General features: G+C 47.7%; 1 protein-coding gene across 1 annotated transcript in view; it reads left to right on the top strand.

The window, feature by feature from the left end:
* Window positions 1-358: 358 nt before the first annotated feature.
* LOC142585124 (chitotriosidase-1-like) overlaps window positions 359-21,189 on the top strand; it is a 139,737-nt gene continuing 118,906 nt past the window's right edge. Inside the window, exon 1 of the mRNA XM_075695642.1 lies at window positions 359-487. The gene's annotated coding sequence lies outside the window, so the exon portion shown is untranslated. The remainder of the gene's footprint in view (window positions 488-21,189) is intronic.

Here is a 21,189-nt window from a genome sequence, read left to right as displayed (position 1 = left end):
AACGAAAAGTCAACGAATGGTAAGCGCTCATGCCGGCAAGCGAAAATAATATATATATATATATATATATATATATATATATATATATATATATATATATATATATATATATATGTGTGTGTGTGTGTGTGTGTGTGTGTGTGTGTGTGTGTGTGTGTGTGTGTGTGTGTGTGTGTGTGTGTGTGTATTCTCTGGTGTTGTCGTATCGGGCCCGCGTGCAATTCGGTTTCGTTCCTGCTAGCACGTGACCGTTCACGCACAGATCACCACGATTTACCTATGATATACCGTTTTCTTTTGCCAACAGCCGTCACGCGCCCCCTGTGCGAACGAGACCTCCGCGCTTGCACCTGATGGAGCCCACGTTGCGCCAGAGCGACCCTGCCTGTTGCACGCGAAGCCGCATTTCAGCGCGGGGATCAGCGATTTTCATGCCCAGCACCCACGCACAGCGATTAGCTGCCGCCAGCAAAACGGCTCGAACGAGGTAAGCGGCGCCCGTAGCTTAACTGCGTGAGCAGTAAGTGCGCGAAATAATGCACGCCAGCTTGTCTGCGCGCTGTACGCCAGGAAAAAAAGAAAAGAAAAGAAAAGAAAAGAGAACAGCACGTTTTGGGGACAAGAGCCGTCCTTTCCACTTATGGAGGAGGAGGAGGAATAAACATTTATTGATGAGGAAAAAAAAATGAAAAAAAAAAATGCACGCTGCGCGCGGGAAATACTTGACCGCAAGCTTGGCCGCCGTGCGGTGCGGTGCTGTCAGTCGGCCTGCCCTCTCTGCGCAATGCATTTTGCAGTGCGTGTCGCCCATTTCGCGTAGTGTTGCTACATATATATGCTGCTATGTTTTACGTGAGCATATATGAAGGAACGCCGATCTAGCGGTGATTTACGCGCCGCCTATTTCTTAAGGGGCCATGTGTTACGACCTCCTTCGATACGCGGACTACGCTAACCACGTGTATATAGCATCTGATAGTCGGAAAATATTAACATTTAGCTCTGCAAACTTTCCCTCCGTCACCCGTTCCACGATTCGAAAAACGCGCAGATCGAGCAGTAGTATACTGCAGTAAATACGCTAAAACGGCGGTCCAGTAAAAATATCATACACGCACACCCACAGTGTGCGATTAGATTAGTGAATTAGATTTATGAGCACTGAGAATGTTAGTGGTCTGTAGTTCCATAATGATTTCATATCGTAAGAGTTGCAATTCCGCTGTCATATTCCGGAGAGTAACGGCGAACTTTTAAAAAGGCATTAGAAGCATACTTCCGTGAGGAGCATATTACGGACCTTAGAAATACGGAGCTTAGAAAAGTCGAATTCACGAAGTTTTCCCTTTGTAAGCGTTGTGATATGTCAATTGGCCAGCTGCCATCACTAATGATGTGTCCGCCATTGCTGGCATATGCTCTTACGAACATATATACCGTAAGAACGTTCTTGTGAATACAGGTACTGGTGATTAAAAGAAAGCATTCGCTAGTAATTTGTCAGCTTTCACGGATGGCGTGCGCGCACCCGAACGCAGAGGAGTTGAACACTGTTCCCGCCAAGCGCGCTTTTCCGACGCCATACTCAAGAGTGCGTCGCTCACGAAAAGCTCCGGCTCCCACAAGGTTTCCTGGGAGGGACCATTCGTGTACCGCTCGCTCACGTGACTTGTATTTCACTCCGCGCGAGTGGAGGGTGTTTCACGGTGCCTGATTTTTCGCGCTACCGCGGTTCACTGCACGCCTCTCGACTAATGGTCCCGCGTTGATGCGAGATCGAAGTCAAATCGAGCCTCCACGAAGCGTTCCACCACAGTCGTCTCGCTTGCCGCCGCCGCCGGGGTCCCGCATACACAATCTACTAACACGCACGCAGCAGTGGGAGCGACGACGACCTCGAATGCGTGGCTCGCATCGCCGTCAGCGCGAATCGGATTAAGGCGGAAAGAGTTCTCGCGCTGATCCTTGCGTTGCTTTCTCTTTTGTAGTTTCTCTATCGCGTGTTTCGTCACATTGTTGTGGTTGCATTTCATCGCGTGCGCTGTTCACTGTGCTTGACAGTCGCACGGTCTGGCTCAGAAGAGGTTGGCGTCTACAGGTGGCGTTCACGAAGCGTGAAGCGCTTCAGCCTGGTTACGGCGCATATCTCAAAACACAATTTTGCCCTGCTCTTCAGCAGACGTACGTTTAAGCGGAGGAAGCAACGGATCACTTCAGACTAGTGAAGTATTTTTTCACAACTCTATTTGCTCTGATATTGGGGTGAAAATGCACAAGAGAGAAAGAAAGAAATGCATAAAACGAAAGGAAAGTGAGAGAGGCTATAATCACGTTTCACCTGGATCGGTACCCTCTATTGAGCTAGGGACGTGAGCGGGAAGGAAATGACAAATGAAAGGAAAAGGGGAAGACAAAACAAGTGACGCTCTCGCACACCCAACAGCGTGCGCCACGCAATCAAAGGCGGTCACAGCGCGTATTCGTATTGAAAGAGTAGCGCAGTTCTCTCGTGGCCCCCTGCGCAGAGGAGGGTTGTGTCACTGGTCCTAGTATGTTTCTTTTTTTTTTTCCTTCTGTGAGCACTCTGTCGTCCAGTCGGCTTATAGCGGCAAACAAGTTCTGCCCACCCCTAGGAATATGTTGTCTTTCATTGTCAAAAGAAGGGTAGTAGAGGGGTATCGGCTGTATGGTCTCGTCGCAATCACGAGATGCCGATGTGGAAACGGAATTTAATTTGGAATTTCACACTGAAACCTCAGAGCCAGTACAGATCAATGTGAACCAATACTGGGCTTGTGTTCTCGAATTTGGGTTGTTGTGGCGCAGTAAAACGTCGAACTGGCAATTGCTTCCTTAGCAATTAGGTACCGTCCTTAACCAACAATCCGTTAACTAAATATTCATTACATTAAGCGAGCTATTACGTGGGGACTTCATAGCGGCGTAGCCGCCCGTATTTATTACGATGTTCTTTTCTTTTTTCTTCTTTAGCTTATGCAAAGCGTCATCTTAAAATAAGATTAGGCGTTTTATATTGCCGAGGGGTATATTAGTAATACAGCTTGACTTAATATTTGTCTCAGTTGTCCCTTTAAAGGGTCAGACAGCATACGAGAGGAGTGACTCTACCACGAGACGCAGCTCTGTCCTTGGCAAGGTCAGCGATGGGCTTCGGAATGAACGGAGTGCGAAGGAAGCCTGAGCAGGGCCACGCAACGGCGTAGCTTATGCTTGCACGAGTATGCATAAATACAAACGCGACGCGCTGGCCGCCGCCGTCAGGAGAGGTCACTCGAAGCCAACGAACCGGGGTGGCCGAGCCACCAACGCTCGCTGATCTCAGCGCCGCGGATGAGACGCTGCCAGGTGGCTGAGGGTGACCGCTGCCTCTCCCCTTCCTGTGCCTCCTTCTAGGACGCTGTCGCTGGAGCTGCTTCTAATTACGCGGCCGAGACAATTGCGCCGCCGTCGCGAAGTCACCGCCAGCGGACGATGAAGGAGCAGCTCCGCACGCCTCCATCTCGGGTCGCGTGCCGGCGACAGGAAGTGGGCAGCCCGTCCCTTGTAGTCGCTCCGCCTCATGCGTCCCCTCTGCTTTTCATTTTATGGCTGCTTCGTGCTTTTGTTGCCTCCTGACAACACTATACTTTTTTCGTCATGGCACAGCGACGCTAAAATGTTACACATTTCGAAAGTCGCGCCTGTTGTATCTATGCCGCCTAGTATTACCGTATGATTTCGCAATGTACGATCGACGCACTCGAAGCAGGTTCAGTTCCTGAATAGCGCGAAGGAGGTTCTGGCTAGAAGGCGTTAGGGATAAGTTTCGCATTGCTGGCGAGATGAGGACAGAGCAATGGATTTGCACGGGGTCGGTGAGGCCACGGTCCCATGTAGTGGAGAGGTGCAAATTAATTAAGAACTAAATTCTGGAGTTTTACGTGTCAGAACCACGATATGATTATGAGGCACGCTGTAGGAGGGGGGCTAGGGGGACTCCGGATTAATTTTTACGGCCTAAAGTACTGTAACCTGCATCCAATGCACGCTACACGGAAGATTCTGACTTTCACCCGCGTCGAAACGCGGCTGCCGTAGTCGGGATTCAATTCCGCGCCCTCGCACTTAACAGCGCAACGCCATAGCCACCACGGCGGTTGATGGAGGTGTATTGCAGCTACAGGTGGGTTTAGCAACGCGATCGAGGGCACGCCGATTGTTCCGCCTGATCGTCTTTTGCACTGTCACTGGGGCATCTACCAAAGCATCAAGAAAATCAGTTAAGAGTCAGCGACGGGTTGTATCCCCTACTTTTTCTTCGTCATTGGTCACGCGGTTGCAGCCAAGAAATTCGTTTTTTTTTTTTAGAAAACGTAAGGAGAAGGTGCGCAACTTCATTGCGAGCAATAGCAGATTCTTCTGGAAACATAAGGTCTTGCAGCCGCGCACGTGGAAGGTCTTTCTTTTGTAGGTTCTGAGGCAAAGTGTCTTGAACGAGACACTTTTCCTCAGAACCACGGTATTTTGGGGATGAGCGCAGGAGGCGTTCGATGCCTCCTGTTAAGTGCTCAGCGGAGAATCAAATCGAGTACGGAGCGAAGGCTGGTACATTTCCCAGAATGTGTTAGGTCCTTCACATGCCCACATGAGGTGGCGAACATCTCGAGTACCTCCCTTGAACACGCGCAGCTTTTCACTTGCAAAGGGGATTGCGAATGGCAGGGGACATTGCGTTGTCTTCACTGCCATAAGGTGATAATGTCATCTCTCATGGCATACCTTGCTCTTGCCTTGCTTGAGAAGGCCATGCTCATTCTCGATAGAAATGACTGTTAGCGTCAGCTACTGTGCCCGTCCCCGCGAAGAAACTGCAGAACACCTTTAACGCCATGCTGTCCGTACCTCGAAAGGCAGGGGGTTGCCCTGCGAACTGCCTCCACAACACTCAACCGGAATGCATTTCTTGTTGGACAAGATATTTAGACAATGGTCTCGCATATCACAGTTGCACAAAACAGCAATAGTGCTGCTGGAATTCATAAAGGCAACTGAACTGAGCAACCGTCTCGCACTCACAGTTATCGCTGAGAATTTCCGTTACGTCAGCGACTCCAGCGCGCAACAGCTGCGCCCCTTTCCTCGGTGCAAGATAATCAACCGGGCTCACTTCGCGGCTAACCACCCTGGTAATCATTTATCCTTTTCTCACTATCCCTCCTGACGTAATGCGTTTTCATAATCATTATGTCGCACCAGTTAAGTCCTAACTTCTGGTCAGTCTCTTTCTCGACCTTGCTAAAACGCTTCCTGACGCAAGGACGCACTGTCGAAGCCTTGGCTATGGAACTTACTGGCCGCTTAAGCAGTTCCGTGCGGGGCGCGCATATATCCAGTCTACCACCGTCTTCGTGGTCTTTATTTATGGCCTCCAAATAGCTCGCGCCAGTTCCCGGCCCACAGACACCTTTGCCTACTGGGCAATGGCGGTGCGCGGCCTGCTACCGTTGAATTGATGCCGCCGATAAGAAAGCAAGCGAACCGACGGGCTGCATTAATCCTCGACCATCCGGGCGCATGTTGCAAGCAAACAAAAAACCGCCAAATTCGCAAAGAACGTGCCCGCGTATACTCATTAGTTGGCTGGGCAGGGACGCCCAGTCCGCTTCATGTTTTCGTGCATCGTACACGCGATGCAAGGGGCCTATATTCTTAAGCAACGTTGGCAGGACATCACTGCCCTTAAACGCAATTAGAAAATCCCAAGTTCTTGCTCTAATAAAACCGCAAAGTCTAGATTAGAACGAATACATTCCGAGCAAAGGACAGAGACGCGCGCAATCACGCAATATCCGTGTCTATGCACTTCTTATATCGTTTAGGCTTTGGTTCTACACGAGAGCTGCGTGACCTTGAAATAACGACGCCGCCTGTGCAGGAGCGCTCAGGGATTTGCGTAGTCAACTGCGTGCGCATCGAGCATGTACGTGCAGCGTTCGAGCGTGCTAGCAAATTTTATTACACCACGCTACAGCGCCGCCATGGTAATTATGGATCGTTCAGGAATTTGTTTATTCTTCTTGCCTGCGGGCTTCAGATATTCTTGTCACCTTCTTACTGCGCTTTCTTTCTGTTGCTAAATGTCTAAGTAATCATATATTCCTGTACCCAGGAAAGCAATGAGCCTCTGCACACGTAAATAATCATTGCAAACCGTTGCACTTGTGGTGTAACACTTTGTCGAAAATTGACACTTTTCAAAGTCCAACAAAGTCCCATTGTGTCGTGCGCTTCCACGTAAAATCGCCGATGTCACTTTCCCTGCATGGTGACATCGATCCTTCTTTTTGATGACCTTCTTGAGCGCGAAGGAAGGCGTCGTGGCGCAATCACCTCGCGCACCGAGCATCGCGCGCAAGCGGGCGAGCCCTCAAATTGGTCGCTGTACGCCGCAGGCCGTGTTAAACCTCGCACGTCTTCGGGCGTCTCTAGGTGGCCTCGACGTGTAATGCGGTGTGCAAGCGAACGAACGAGCGCGCGGCAATTGCAGAGCTTCCATGGCCGTTTCTTCACACCGTGCTTCGCTCAGGGTGCATGTTCGGAATGGGGCATCCGAACGCTATAGCGGTCGTAGTGAACAGAAGTGGCTCGAGGAGTAGGTCGTGATTTGAATGCGCAGAGTCTGTAGTGGTTACCCATTTCTGAATTGCGTACGTGTCCCCGTGATTACGCAACGAGACTCCGCACGTCCACGACACAATTAGCTGTCCCGTTATTACTGCTTCTTGCGGAGGACTGGTCTTAGAGACAGACTTTAGGCAGTGCCGTATCCCACATTCGTCTTTCTATTTTATTTTTACACTTCCTTCCTTATTTCCTTTTTTTTATGTAGCATCTCCTTTTCTATTATCTTTTATACCCCTTGCCCCTTTTCCCCAGCACAGGCTAGCCAGCCGGTCTGAGAACTCGTTAACCTCTCTCTTTTTCCGTCTATTTCTTCTTCTCCTCCTGCTCCTCCTCCTGTTATTACTTGGGCAGGAGTGCACCAGTATAAACAACCGTTTGGTAATCTGCGTTCTTTTCAAAGCACCTGCTTCAATTGTTGCGTGGCTGTTTTCGCCCATGACCACGCTCCACATAAACATGAAAATTGACAGAGCCGCGCAACTCCTTTGGCCGGGCACGCCACTGCATAGCCATTGTTGGATTTAAAACGCGAGCGTACTATTACAATCTATCTCCTGTAAACATAGGAAACTAAAATGTTCCAGTAGCACTAGTTTGCGAGCATTGGCGTTTGGTAGTCGTCTTCACAAGGCTGCAAAAGCTTGCTGTTTGCAGCTTACACTCGTTAAATAAGACCGATAAATTTGTGTCCACCATGCTCGCGTTAAATACAATACTAACTACATCTTGGCTAGACGCTGATCCGTCGTATGTAATTCTTGCTAAAGTGTAATGACAGCTGGAGTCGCCGTGTGTGCAAAGCAACTTTGTAGATGCCGTTGCCTTAAGGCTGTCGTTCCATTGAGCATTGCAGAAAACTCACTTGACCAGAACGTCGCTGCCACAGCACGAAACAGGAATCCAAGGGTCAATGGTCACACAAAGGCTGCGACCCGCCCTTTCGACAGCAAGCGCCAAAGACATCCGAATACGGCTTGTCAGAGTGTTCTGCTGTGGCATCTCAAAGAATGAATCTACTCACGGAAGAGCGATCATGACCGTTTGATGGACATCGCAGCATGTCCGGTGTAAGAACCCGTCACAGGGTGACGAACGAGACGGAGCCAAACGGGAGATTGGACATCCTATACATGGCCATCATCACCGCCTCTGCGTCGAAGACAGGCTTGCCTCTGTGGCTGATATCTTCCGGTCTGCCAACACGCATATATATACGTGTATGTGCGGGTCATGCTGCGGCACCCACGGGGCAGAAACGAACAAGCCACACCTTTGACTTCGCCGCGGGCGAAATATTGGGCGAGGAGTGAGGAACGAGAACCGCATAAGCGTTAGCCGTAAATGGCAACGCCATGCACCGCCGACATCAATCTGGCCTCTAGTGCTTCGCATCCTGGTGCAACGGGCCACGGTGGATCTTCGCTGCTATTATAAAGCCGCTTCTTTCACTCAGAAGCCTGGGCCACCTATACAGCCTCCTCACCTCGCCCTTACCCTATTTTCCCCGCCCTGTTTGTTATATCTAGCCGGGATGAAAGGCTTATTGAATTTCGAGTACCCGCGCGCTCTCTCGCTACAATGCATGGAAATTTGCCTCAGGCGATGGGCATAAAACAGCGCCGCATCATCCGTCAGAGGCGGCGCTGCGCCGCTGGCTCCGCGCTTGCGTAGATGCTGTTACGTGCAGTGGCTGGGAATGTTTGGCTGTCTACTGTGTTCTCATAGACGTGATGTTCGAGAGCAGGAAACGAGTTCCGCGATCAAGCCTTGCCCGTTATACGAACTCGCATTCTCGACGAGAGCCCTATAATTTTGTGGATACGTTGGCCGCATAAGGGCCACACTGGTACCCCTTTCTGCAAGCATATTGCCCGTCTTGCGTCTTGCGGCCAGTTCGTGTTAGGTACTGTCCCGGTTTGCGCTGGCCGAACTGCTGCATAACTGTAAAACAAAGACAGGGGGAGTGCTAGTGCGAGAAACAGAAGCTTGCAATGGGCCCGATCAGTGCAGTGCGAAGTCATTAGAGTAGCCTTCCGAATGACTTGTGCTATATAGTTGAACTAGCACACGTGATTACGAACGCTGATATTCCTGACGATTCGTAACGTGAAGAAGCTGTATCACTGACAGGTGGTACTGATCTGGAGTGTAAAAAACCAACAGGCACGTTCGCTGCATCTGATGAACGTAATGCGCCGCATGCACCTTCACCTAAACACCTGTCATTGTGTTACAACTTGTGTTACAAGTCTGCCAATGAGTTATATTTGCTTAACACTTGTGTAGACATGAAATGAAGCTTTGCTTAGCACTGATTACCACAAATGCGTGGGATCCTCCAAAATTTTCTCTCTGTCTCTTTGTGCTTCTTGGAACGAAGACATGCTCTAATTAGAGAGCCTCGTGTTTAGTTTTTCTTATCAGATAAAAATTAAGCATTTTCGTTATTTCCGCATTTCCGCATTTAGTTTAAGCAAATCGTTATTTCCGCATCACTGTCATCAGCGAGGCTGGTGCGTAACTGTGCCGTAGGGTACAAGTTTACTAGTGAACTAAAAAACCTGGACTTGACAGCACCGTTTGGAGCATGATGATAAACTGCAGGTGTTCTACAGGTGTTTCTCGCACTTCACGAAACTGGCAACGCTTCCCTGTCGAGTTGCTGTGGTCATCTTGCCACAGCGCCGACGATATTGACAGTCCGACAAGACATTCATTGATGTCGTACTGAACCATTGGTACAGTGCAAATGGACCCGTAGATTAAAGCTGACCCGCCATGGTTGCTCAGTGGCTATGGTGTTAGGCTGCTGAGCACGAGGTCGCGGGATTGAATCCCGGCCACGGCGGCCGCATTTCGATGGGGGCGAAATGCGAAAACACCCGTGTACTTAGATTTAGGTGCACGTTAAAGAACCCCAGGTGGTCGAAATTTCCGGAGTCCCCCACTACGGCGTGCCTCATAATCAGAAAGTGGTTTTGGCACGTAAAACCCCATAATTTAATTTTTTAATTAAAGCTGAAACGCCGCCTACGTCATGTCCGGAGGATCCTTTTGATGTACAAGCGACACCTGACACGTCAGTAGGACAGCATAAAAGGCACAACAGGCATCGCGCGCCCTTCACAGCACCGTTCGGAGCACGATGCTAAACTACCTGCTCTTCCATCTACAGGTTGGTGACAAATGGTCCTTTGTTAAACGTACTAAAGCTAGTCATGTCGGTCTATAGTTGTGCTGCCAAGCCCCCAGTGCATATTGTCTTGCTCCCTACCATCTGTTCATGCAGTTTTCTTGTTACTACGGTTGAGTGGCGATATCGAAAATATCCAGGTCCTGATAAAATAGATCCGATATTAAAGGCCGTCAACGAAATTGAGAGATCTCGTTCAGCTCTTGAAACTGGCCTTTAAAATGTGCAGCTAAGACTTTCGCAGATAGAATCTACGCTTGGTGTCACCGAAGCTATGTAAAAAAACAGTTAAAATTTGCAAAGCAAATTTTTGCGCCATGCCGAACGAGTTCACAGAGATTCGCAATAAAATTGATGACCTTGAAATTAGAAGCCGCCGAAACAATATAGCTATTTATGGCGTTGAAGAAATTGAACAGGAAACAGAGGCGCTAGCACGAACTAGTGTCCCGGGAAATGCTTTCTGAAATGTTAGGCGTCGAAGTGAAATCCATCGAGCGTATTCACAGAATAGGTTTCGAGAAGGCTAACCGCAATCGTCCGGTAATACTGAACTTTTACGAGATCGCTGAAAAAATGTTGGTGTTACGTAACTGTTATCTGAAAGATACAGCCATATGTATATATGAAAATTATTCGAAGACTGTTCGCAAAACCCGGAAGAGGCTGTGGAAGGCGTCTGCGTTGGATCGCAGCAATAGAACAAAAATTATTCTAGTTTACGACGAGATTAAAATCTACCATGAACGGCTTGCCTGGCATGAAACAGCAAATAAAATGATAGCTGCGCAACATGCTCGTACCCAAGGCGGTGGAAAGACAAGCTCCTCTAAAGCGTGGCAGCCAACAAAAGAACCTTTTACATTATCCCGTTTTAATGCAAGAAGTATCGTAAACAAAATACATCAGTTTGAGGAACTGTAGCTTTTTGCACGGTCCCGATGTTGTGCTGATTACGGAAACGTGGCTAAACCCCGATATCTACTACTCGGAGATAACGCTATCATCCTACGCAATGCTTCGTACGGATCGAGGTAGTCGCGGTATGGGTGTGGCCATCACCGTTAAAAGAAACCTGTCTTTCCAAAAAGAAAATGGCATCGCCGGCCACGAAAGCGTGTGGCGTAGGGTTGTTACTGATAACGTTTCCGTATGGAGTGGTGGTGTCTACTGGCATCGGGGTGCCTCTGACCATTGCCTTGTACAATTACAGAATTTCCTTCATAGCTGCCTGAATAAGCGAACTGAAGTCATACTAAGTGGGGATTTTAATATGCCTGGAATAGACAGGGGTAGTTCCACAGTCAAAAACACTGAAGTTGAAGGTTCAGCCATTCTTGTTGATATAATGTTTGTTTGCTCGTTGACGCAGCTAGTGACGAAACCGACACGCGTCCAAGGCTCATCATGTTCGGTGCTCGACCTTGCTTTTGTGTCCAGTTTTTTTAACACAAGAAATAAGCATTGGAGAAGGGATATCTGACTACAACTACATTCTACTAACATTTCATGGCATGGGTAACCCGCCATGGTTGCTCAGCTGCAATGGTGTTGGGGTGCTGAGCACGAGGTCGCGGGATTGAATTCCCGCCACGGCGGCCGCATTTCGATGGGGGCGAAATGCGAAAACACCCGTGTACTTAGATTTGGATGCACGTTAAAAAACCCCAGGTGATCGAAATTTGCGGAGTCCTCCACTACGGCGTGTCTCATAATCAGAAAGTGGTTTTGGCACGTCAAACCCTGTAATTTAATAATAATGGCCTGGGTAGCAGCGTATGACATGCTGGTCGAATAGCACTTATTTTGGTTAAAAACTATAGCAAAGCGTACCATGAAAGTGTTATGGACTTCCTTGAAGCATTGCAGATTTTTTTTTGATAAACCGCTAGGTGTGTTGACCTATGGCGGAAACTAAAAAATGGAATCACGCATTGCGAATCAACCTTTATACCCACTATGTAAAAAGAAAAACTAATAAAACACGCCATGGATTATGTGAAGTATAATCCACCCAAGAAAAAGTGCAAAGAATGCACAAAAATAAAAACAAATCTGTTCTCTTGAACGAGCTTTCACGCCAGTTAAAAACGCAAATAAAGGCTGCTCGAGAGAACTTTTTTTTAAACACATTGAGCGAGCTTAGGGCAAATCAACCACGTAAATTCTGGAAATAATTATCGAAATCAGACAGCCCTGTGACTTTCAGGTAGTTCCGTTGAAGATGCGCGTACTGTTGCAAATGCCTTTAACACCTACTTTCAGTCAGTTTTTACTCGGGTGCAGCCTTCATATCTGACACTAACAAACAACGAATCACAGATGCCAGACGTATAACGATATCGGAATCTGGTGTTATTAATCTGTTTCTAATCTGCCCGGACGAAATTTCAAACACATTTCTTAGACGCTGTGCTACTGAGTTATCCCCCTTTTCCTAGAGAAGATATTCGCCTTATCATTGGAAACAGCGGCGCTACCTGCTGACTGGTTGTTTGCGAAAGTTATACCTATCCATTAAAGTGGTAACGAACAATCTATAGACAACTACAGATCCATATCTTTAACAAGCACATAGTGTAAGTTAATGAAGCATGTCGTAAATAAAGCTCTCATGAATCATTTGAAAGATAACAACTTGCTTTACCCCAACCAACATGGTTTTCGAAGGGGGCTTTCGACCATTTCGCAGCTTCTAGGAATTACTCACGACATTGCTACAGCTATTAATATTCAACAGCAAACAGAAGCAATATTTATTGATTTTTCTAAGGCATTCGACCACGTCCTACCCTCGTTACTCCCATAAAAACTAGAATCATTTGGCGTTAATTCAAAAATTGTCTCTTGGATTGCGGCTTATCTCGCCAACCGCATGCAGTATGTCAGCATTAATACTGCTCAATCTGACCGTGTTAAAGTGTTTTCTGGCGTAGCACAGGGATCTGTACTAAGGCCAACACTGTTCCTCATTTATGTTAGCGACATTTATGCTTCCATGGAACCAGGTGTTACATTGAGGCTCCTTGCAGATGGCTGTTGAATATACACTACGGCTAATAAAGCGGAAGACCAAGTATAGCTTAATATATCTTTAGATGATATTGGCAACTGGCGTATGACATGCAAATTAACACCGATAAAACAATATGCATCACGATTACTCGTTGAAAGACACCTCTACATACTGAGTATACGCTTTCCGGTACAGACGTCGATCGGGTGAATACCGTAAAGTACTTGGGTGGCACGTTAACGCAGTCTTCAAAGTGGGATGTCCGTATCGATCATATTTCTAGACGAGCATTAAAGCAATTAGGCTTTTAAAGGCGAAAACTAGTTAGTACGTCCCCCCGGGTCAAACTAATAGCGTACAAAACACTAATTAGGCCCATCTTAGAATATGCAGCAGTAGTTTGGAACCCGCACCAAAACCATTTGACCGACATGTTAGAAAAATCCAAAACAGGGCAATTAGATTTGTTTATTCGAAGTATGGGCCAGGCAAGAGAGCGTTACTGTGCTCCGTATTCAAGCCTGTGTCGCAACTTTGCCTAGCCGGCGTAAGCTATCCTGCCTAAAGTTTCTTTTTCTTCTTTACCACAATGCAGTGAATATAAATAAGGGCGAATACTTGAAATCTTCGAATCGTCACTCGAGTAGAAATAACAAAGAGAAATGTATGCGCCTTTTTCCTTTCACGCTATAACACGCTTAAGCATTAATTATTTCCTTTAGCTACCAATATGTGGAATGGCCTGCCGAATGATGTCAATGCTGAATCAGCTAGACACATTTTTTGCTACTTATAGAATCTTATCTCGAGTTACTGTACTAAGCCGCTAGTGTTTTGTGCGCAAAGAAAAGCTAAAACAATGCATCGAGCATGTATTTACAGGCTCTTTTGTTCGAACAAACCTTCCTTTTTTTTTCTTTTTTGTGCTGTCTCTCTTCATATTGCCGCTTCCACCCAGTGCACAACCTTTTACTACTTCATTCTTATTTTATCCTAAACATGTTTACACATTCTGACATGCCCACTGAAGTATTCAAATGTATAGTCCATTTATTGTTTTATTGCTGTTGTCTATGCTTACAATGTATTATGCTTTTTTTTCTTTGCTTTTCATTAACATGCATGGTTTCCTCTCTAGTTTGTATGCGCTCTTCTGTATAGGCCTGAATAGGCCTACAGTACTGAATAAGTAAATAAAGTTTGACAGGCCGCGGGTGTATTGCGGTCGCTTTCTGCATGCGTGATCGTTCACGTGGAGAATTACATGAAGGTACAGATGTATCAGGGCAGTGGCTGACATCGAATTTAACTTTGGCAAATGGTGCCAGTCGCGAATGCTCCCTCGGAAAGGCCGACAATTTCTCAGTTCTCAGTGTCTTCGTCCTGCTGCGCTTAAACGTCCGTGCTTTCTTTTTTCTTTTTAAGGCCACGCCCATAGGCGAGCCTAAAACGTTCAAGAGTATAACGGACGGTCTTTCGCAAAGCACGCTGCGCAAACCCTTTCAGAGCCGGATTTCACCTCCGTTCACCGCCTATATACTCTGTTTCGAGATCTCCGGCTTTCCTCCCTGCCTTCCTATATTCCCTCTCTCTCTCTCTCTCTCTCTCTCTCTCTCTCTCCGGCTTTCCACTTTCCAGCTGCGAGTACTTTTCTCAGACAGCGCTCAATTTCTTCGCGCACACCAGGCGCAGCACTGTGCTCATTACTTCTACGTCGTATTTTTGCCTTACTGTCTTACTGCCTGTGCAACCTACGTGATCTAGTGCGGCGACCGTGCCGAAACACCCCCCCCCCCCCTTTTTTTTTTGTACATCTAAAGAAGCATATGTATGCACCTTATGAACCTTTATGGCTTGTCGACCTCAACTCTCTTTCGGTTGCTTTCTGTCTACCGCTTGAACAACTCATTATTTCCACTCTATATTATTATTTTTCAGCTTTACGTCGGGGGTCCCTGCTAGCCGGCGCCCCCTATAGCGCAGCTCAATAGAGAACGTGTGGAGACCGCGCGCTGTGCGAATCAGCTTAAGCAAGGCTCTTGTTCGTGTTTACGAGGAACACTGTTTTTGGCGACCACTTGCAAGTTGGACACGCTTTGTCTGGGAAGCACCTCGCTACGCGGGAACCCGCGACACTCCAACGTCGCAAACACGTGCGGTAGTAACCGGCGTCTATCGCACTCATTATACAGACCGAAGAGAGCTCGTTAAGACTCAAGAAAGCTTATTATTAACGGCAAGAAAGTAATATACGTAAGTGTATACATACAAATCACCGTAACTCATCTAAGAGTAGCGGCAGGGGATCTTGTAGTAAACATAAGACATAAATACGGAATGAGCAGATGCGTGGTTTGCGCGAAGCTCTTTCAAACTGCATTCGTTTGCACTCGTAATAGGAACGACCCGGTTACGCTGCTGCCTCATCACTGCGTACCGACCACGCCCAGCTTTCCGTTTACGAACAAGAGTACACTTGCGTTCCAAGCCATACCTCGTCGCGTATCGATGCTCCACTTCGCGCTTGTGGGTGAAACGTAGGGGTGCGCGAATATTCAGAACTTTCAAATATTATTGCAATAGCAAATATATGGACACTCCAGGCGCATTTCCGCCGTCGTCGTCGGCACCGTATAATGAAGTCAAAGTGGCATAACATCATCGCCACGCAACGTATGCTGTATGTGCGAGTGGAAGCTTGCGAGGCTGAGGCGGCGGTGGTGGCTCAATCTCGCGCGCACAAGGGAGGAAAGCGGGGAGGTAGCGCGCCGTCTTCCTCCATCGCGTGCAAGGTTCCAGGGGAGCGGGGGTGTTCTAATCCGGTGGCAGCTGCCTATGGCGCGGCCGGCTACGCGGGCTCTATATTGAAAGCGATCTGCGCTGTTGGGACAGAGCTCGCCGAGTGCTGATAGCTTCGTGTGCGCTGTGTTCTCGCCACTGAGTTTGCGTTGACACGACAGGCAACACGAAGGTAAATTCTCTCGCTGCTGCTTGACAGCGACAGTTTTGACAGCGACTGTACGGGGTCATCGAGTTAGATGCGTTCATGATTGCTTGTGCGCGCGTGACACCATTCTTCTTAATTTGGTTAGTAAGCGAATTTTTACATCTTCAAACGGCCTATAAAGCTGCTATACTTACTTCGTATAGCAGTCTATTAATTTGCTATCGCAACCGATGCTCCGATTTTCGGGCGAAACTGCGAATTTTTGTCCTATTCGATTCGGTCTTTGAATCAAACAATTACTGGTAGCATGTACAAATAATTTCGGATTGTCCTCGAACGGTTCAAATTGTCACCTATGCGCTATATCGAACATAAAATTACACGAAAAATACGTTAAATTTTAGCTTCGCAGTCACAGTTGGCACAAGGCATGAAAAGTTACGCACTGGAGCAGGCTACATCGCTCAGGGAGACAGCTCTTACCGGCAAAGTACTGCGAACATTCGCCTTTTCCGAATAAACCTGTGTGTGAACAAAAAGCACATTTATACCTAACGGCCCATTTGTGCTTTTAATAAACAACGCTTCATGACAAGAGGTGCAATGACAGAAACTTGCTAACGTTATGAGTCCTAAGATGAGGACATTGTTTTATATTGATTGTGAGGAAGAGTGGCTCATTATTCCTAAACGATCCCAAAAACTATTTCATATTCGGTTCGTATTGGATTCTTTTCTGGCACTATACAATTCGCATTTGATTCAGTCTCAAAGATTACTATTCACAAACACCCCTATATAGGGAAATTTTTACCGCACTCTTCGGTGCCTGCTCCACTTCGCGTCTATGAGCCAGTATGCCTTCGCGTTCCTAAAGCACGCTTCGCTGCGTATCGCTGACCTTCCTGATCCGCTCGACGCTTCTTCGAAGTGTATGTCTCATCCGCACTTACAGAATGAGTGGGCCCCGTATTGTGTTAAAGCTTGAGGGCGCGCACTTTGTGTTCATTCCCCTGGTTATCCCGGGCCACCTTGTTTTGCACGGTCTCTGGGACCAGCTCGTCGTGCCAGACAGGAGTCAGCAGCCGCAAAGTAACGAGAAAACAAGAAGAAAGCTTCGCTTCAGCAGTAGTACGGCGCTGAACCAAGTGCGTCAGCCGACCACCACTGCCATATGACCAAAGGGTGACCATAGACCTTCGTGATCCGTGTTGCAAGCCAGCAGTAGGCACCAGGCTCAATTCTTTGAACAATATTACTTTACGGTTGAATTCTTGGATAGGATGCGCAGTGTCGATAAGCAAACGCCACGTTTTATGAGCACGTAAATGAACACTCGTTTCCTTACGAAGATATGTTACAAACGATGAAAACGCTAAAACATGGCTTAGCTATATACGTAGTCTGCGCAGCTGCCACAGCGTCGCTATATACGCAAGAAACTAGCTAACGCATGCAAAGAAAAGCCCTCACTGGTTGGATCTTTACGTGTCGTTCTGCCAGGCATGGCTTAAAAGGACGAGAAAAATAAGCTGAAACTGTTTATTAATTTACACTTCAGCAATGTTAAACAAGAGAAAGGCAACAACAACAACAACAAAAAAAAAACGCTCACCGTGATAGAAAGCTCAGTAAGCTGGAAAGTCGTAAGACAAAAAACTGGTGGCGGCGCTGCTTTAAGTTTCTTCACCAGCTCACTGTGACGTCATCAATTTCAACAGCATATGCTCCGACCTAGTTATTTGTTTCGTAAAGAAGCCAAACACTGAACTTAAAAAGTTCAGATCCACAAACAAAATTAAAGATACTTTGATATCGGTGACATCACAAGGACGTGCTAGCGCTGTAGATTAAGCGCGAAATTTGAAAAACGGAAGTTTGGCAGCATTTCGGGTGTATTTGAGGTTCGGTTGTTCGTCATTGCAGGGGAACAGCGCATGAATAAGACCAACACGAAGATGGGCACAAAAAATTCCGGTAGAACCCATCGCATGATGAATGTTGACGATAATGCGATTAGCATTGAAGAAATGTCGCGACACAACGTATTGCCACCGCAGGGACATGTCATGTATGAGGCGCATATGCACCGGAGTTCCTCAACCCCGACATGTTTTCCTCTGGACACACTACTCCATCTAGCGGCGCCACCACGAAGTCCGCGCGTAGCGCGTGTGTGACCCGTGTGTGGCACATACCCAGTGACCCGAAGCGGCTTAAAGAGATATTGAAATGCATTATGTAACCGCACAAACAACAGCGCACGAAGAAGGAAACACACAGGAAAAGCGCGGAACTTCAACTCATATTTACTCCAGGAACGCCACACATTTACACATGTATCATAACCACCCTTGATAATCATCGGACAACCATCACTCAACATTGGCATGCGGGCGTCAGTGACACAGAGTTCTATGTGATTCATCGAAGAGATTCATTTAAGAGCAATTCATACTCAGGGTCACATGACCAGTGGCTCAAGTTGGCCTCATAGATGTTCACTGAAGAGCGAGACGTACCCAGTGTAACATACCCAGTGACTAAACTTGGCTCAACGGTTGGTTTCAAGCCGGGTTTCTCCACAGCAGCCCAATGCACTATCCATTGTACCATGGACTACCCAATGACCCAAACTGGCGAGAAAGCGCTTAGACACCCAGCCCGACCGAGACATACTCTCCTGAATGTGCATGAAGTTCCAGAAGAATGCTAATCACAGTAAACAAACTGACCCAGTGATGTGTGCGTCTGCTTCGTTTCTCTCCGTCTTCATGAAATCCCCATGCTGTTCTCCTGTAAGAAACTTGGACCTTCATTTTCATTTCTAGTGATCAGCTTAATTTCTTATTGCAAAACTAACGAAAATGTATGTTCCAAAGAGTAAGTGATTAGTCCGCACTGATTTAGCGTTTCGCTTTAGTATTCCTTTAATGCGCGGCACTCACGCTAACTTATATCGACAACGAGAACACCGGTTCCCCTCTGTGAACATACGTGTTTTACCAACCGGCTCCCTACTCCCCTCTCCCTCTAACTCTTTGTTTTGTTTTGTTTTACTTTCTCAACCGGCTTGCCTTACCTCAACAGCCCATTGGCCTTGGGGCGTCGCTCCTTTGTTCGCGTTGGCAGAACTTGAAAGACCAAAACGAACAAACGATAGCAACATAATATAGAACAGAATAACTAAAGAATAGGGCGATCCGTGCGAGCTTTTCTTTTATTCATTTCCTCTCTCTCTCTATTTATTAATCAGATACGTTCCTGTCACGGAGTCGAGTTAATTGGCCGCCCTGACACAGCCCGCTGAACAAGAGTATGTTTTTCCCGCCGGAAACGGAGATGAGCTGTGTGGTGTAGCATGCCACTCAATCATACTGCTTAGTGCACGCCGTTACATTTCTCTCAGGCTTCGCTGTCAAGGCACACGCGCTACACGCGTGACTTCTTGATGCAGTGGAGCGCGCACCACCCGAGAATGACAATCGTTGCAGAGGGTGGGAAAAGCACGCTGCCCGTATAGATAGAACAAACAACGAGTCCTTGTTAGAAGCGAGGGATATCACTTTATAAACAGAGCGAGAGTAGAAAAAGTAGCGATGAGAGAGATACCGTATTTATTCGAATCTAAGTCTGATAGCTTTTACAGCAGTAGCTTTCTTTGGCGCTTCTCCCCACTTCGCGGTTTGTCTGTTTCTAGCCGTTTACGGCCAACTTGGCACACTATATGCCCCTAGTAGCCATTAGAAATATATATTTCAATAAATAAACAAAAAATTCAGCAGAACCCTTCTCACGATGACTCTGGACGGTAATGCGCTTAGCACTGAAGCAATATAGTAATCACACAACGTATTGTCACCGTACAAACTCGTCATGTATGAGGCGTCTACTGATGCGGGACTTATCTATCCAATTTTAATTTTGTGGTTTTACTTGCTAAAAGCGCCAACAGTTGTTCCCTTTCTGGCCGTGCACCCAGTGGCTCATGCTTACGTGTCCCAAGTTGATGAGATGTCCATTGAAGAGCGGCTCAGTTCATTCATGGCGCAGCTCGCTGAAGTGTTCGCGTGATAGACGTTCACGGTAAAGTGGCACATACCCACTGTACTTGCGGCGCAGCCACAGCTGAAACGTCTGGCTGTTGTCCTTGCGGAACCAGTGTGAAGCGGGTCGGATTCTGCCCAGCACTGGAGAAATTTCAAAGGCTTTTTATAACGGTACATTCGGCTGGCCGAAATCGCCCATTGCGAAATTGGCTGGTGAAACGACACCCGAGCTCCTCTGTTGCTGCTCTGTTGCTATATGAGCATGGTACACTGAACCTAATACTACAGTTAGACACTAAAAAATCTACCGGTCCTGACGGTATACCCAATTCTTTTCACGTTCGTTATTCATTGTGGTCTGCTCGCTATCTAACCATCCTCCTTCAAAAGTCCCTCAAAACCGGCATAACGAAGAAGGAAACACACAGGAAAAGCGCGGAACTTCAACTCATATTTACTCCAGGAACGCCACACATTTACACATGTATCATAAACACCCTCGATAATCATCGGACAACCATCACTCGACATTGGCATGCGGGCGTGAGTGACACAGATTTCTATGTGATTCATCGAAGAGATTCATTTAAGAGCAATTCATACAAGGAGCGGCGGTTGGCGAGGGCCAGGGCTCTTGTGGACCTCCACGCCAGAGAAGAAGGCGCCATCTACGTGGACGCGGCGGAGTATCGAGGGAGCAGCGACGCATACGCGGTGGTGGCTGTCGGGGCATCGACGGGTGCAACGAAGACCGCGGCGAGCGTCCGGACTCGAGAGGCACACCGGGCGGAGGAGGTGGCCATCGCCTTGGCCGTCTCCGACCCCGGATGCACTACAGTGTTGTGTGACTCTAGAACGGCAGTGAACAACTACGCCAAGGGTAGGGTATGTAGTGAGGCTGCGCGCATACTGCGCAAGGCCGAAGACATCGGACGCAAAAGCGCTGTGGTGATCAAGTGGTTTCCGGCCCACATGGGCAGTGACGTGTCGGAACGCGGGAACGTGAACCACAACGAGACGGCCAACTCGGCCGCGCGAGGACTAACCAACCGCGCGGCTGCAAGCACGGCCGACTCGGAGTGTTGGTCACGGTGCAGTGCCAAGGACAAGATGACCACCTTCAACGAAATAGTGAAGTGGTACAGACTTAACAGACAGACTATGCCGCCACCTCACCCGGGGCTTACCCGGGAGGAGGCAGTGTTATACAGGCAATTACAGACGGGGTCCCTGCTCACCCCGGTGCTAGCTAAGCACGTGTGTCCGAGCGTGTACGCGAGTGACGTGTGTAGCCTGTGCG

The sequence above is a fragment of the Dermacentor variabilis genome, chromosome 6 (genome assembly GCF_050947875.1).
Source record: "Dermacentor variabilis isolate Ectoservices chromosome 6, ASM5094787v1, whole genome shotgun sequence".
Lineage (NCBI taxonomy): Eukaryota > Metazoa > Arthropoda > Arachnida > Ixodida > Ixodidae > Dermacentor > Dermacentor variabilis.
Note: the sequence above shows the minus strand (reverse complement) of the source record. Positions and strands in the feature narration are given on the sequence as shown.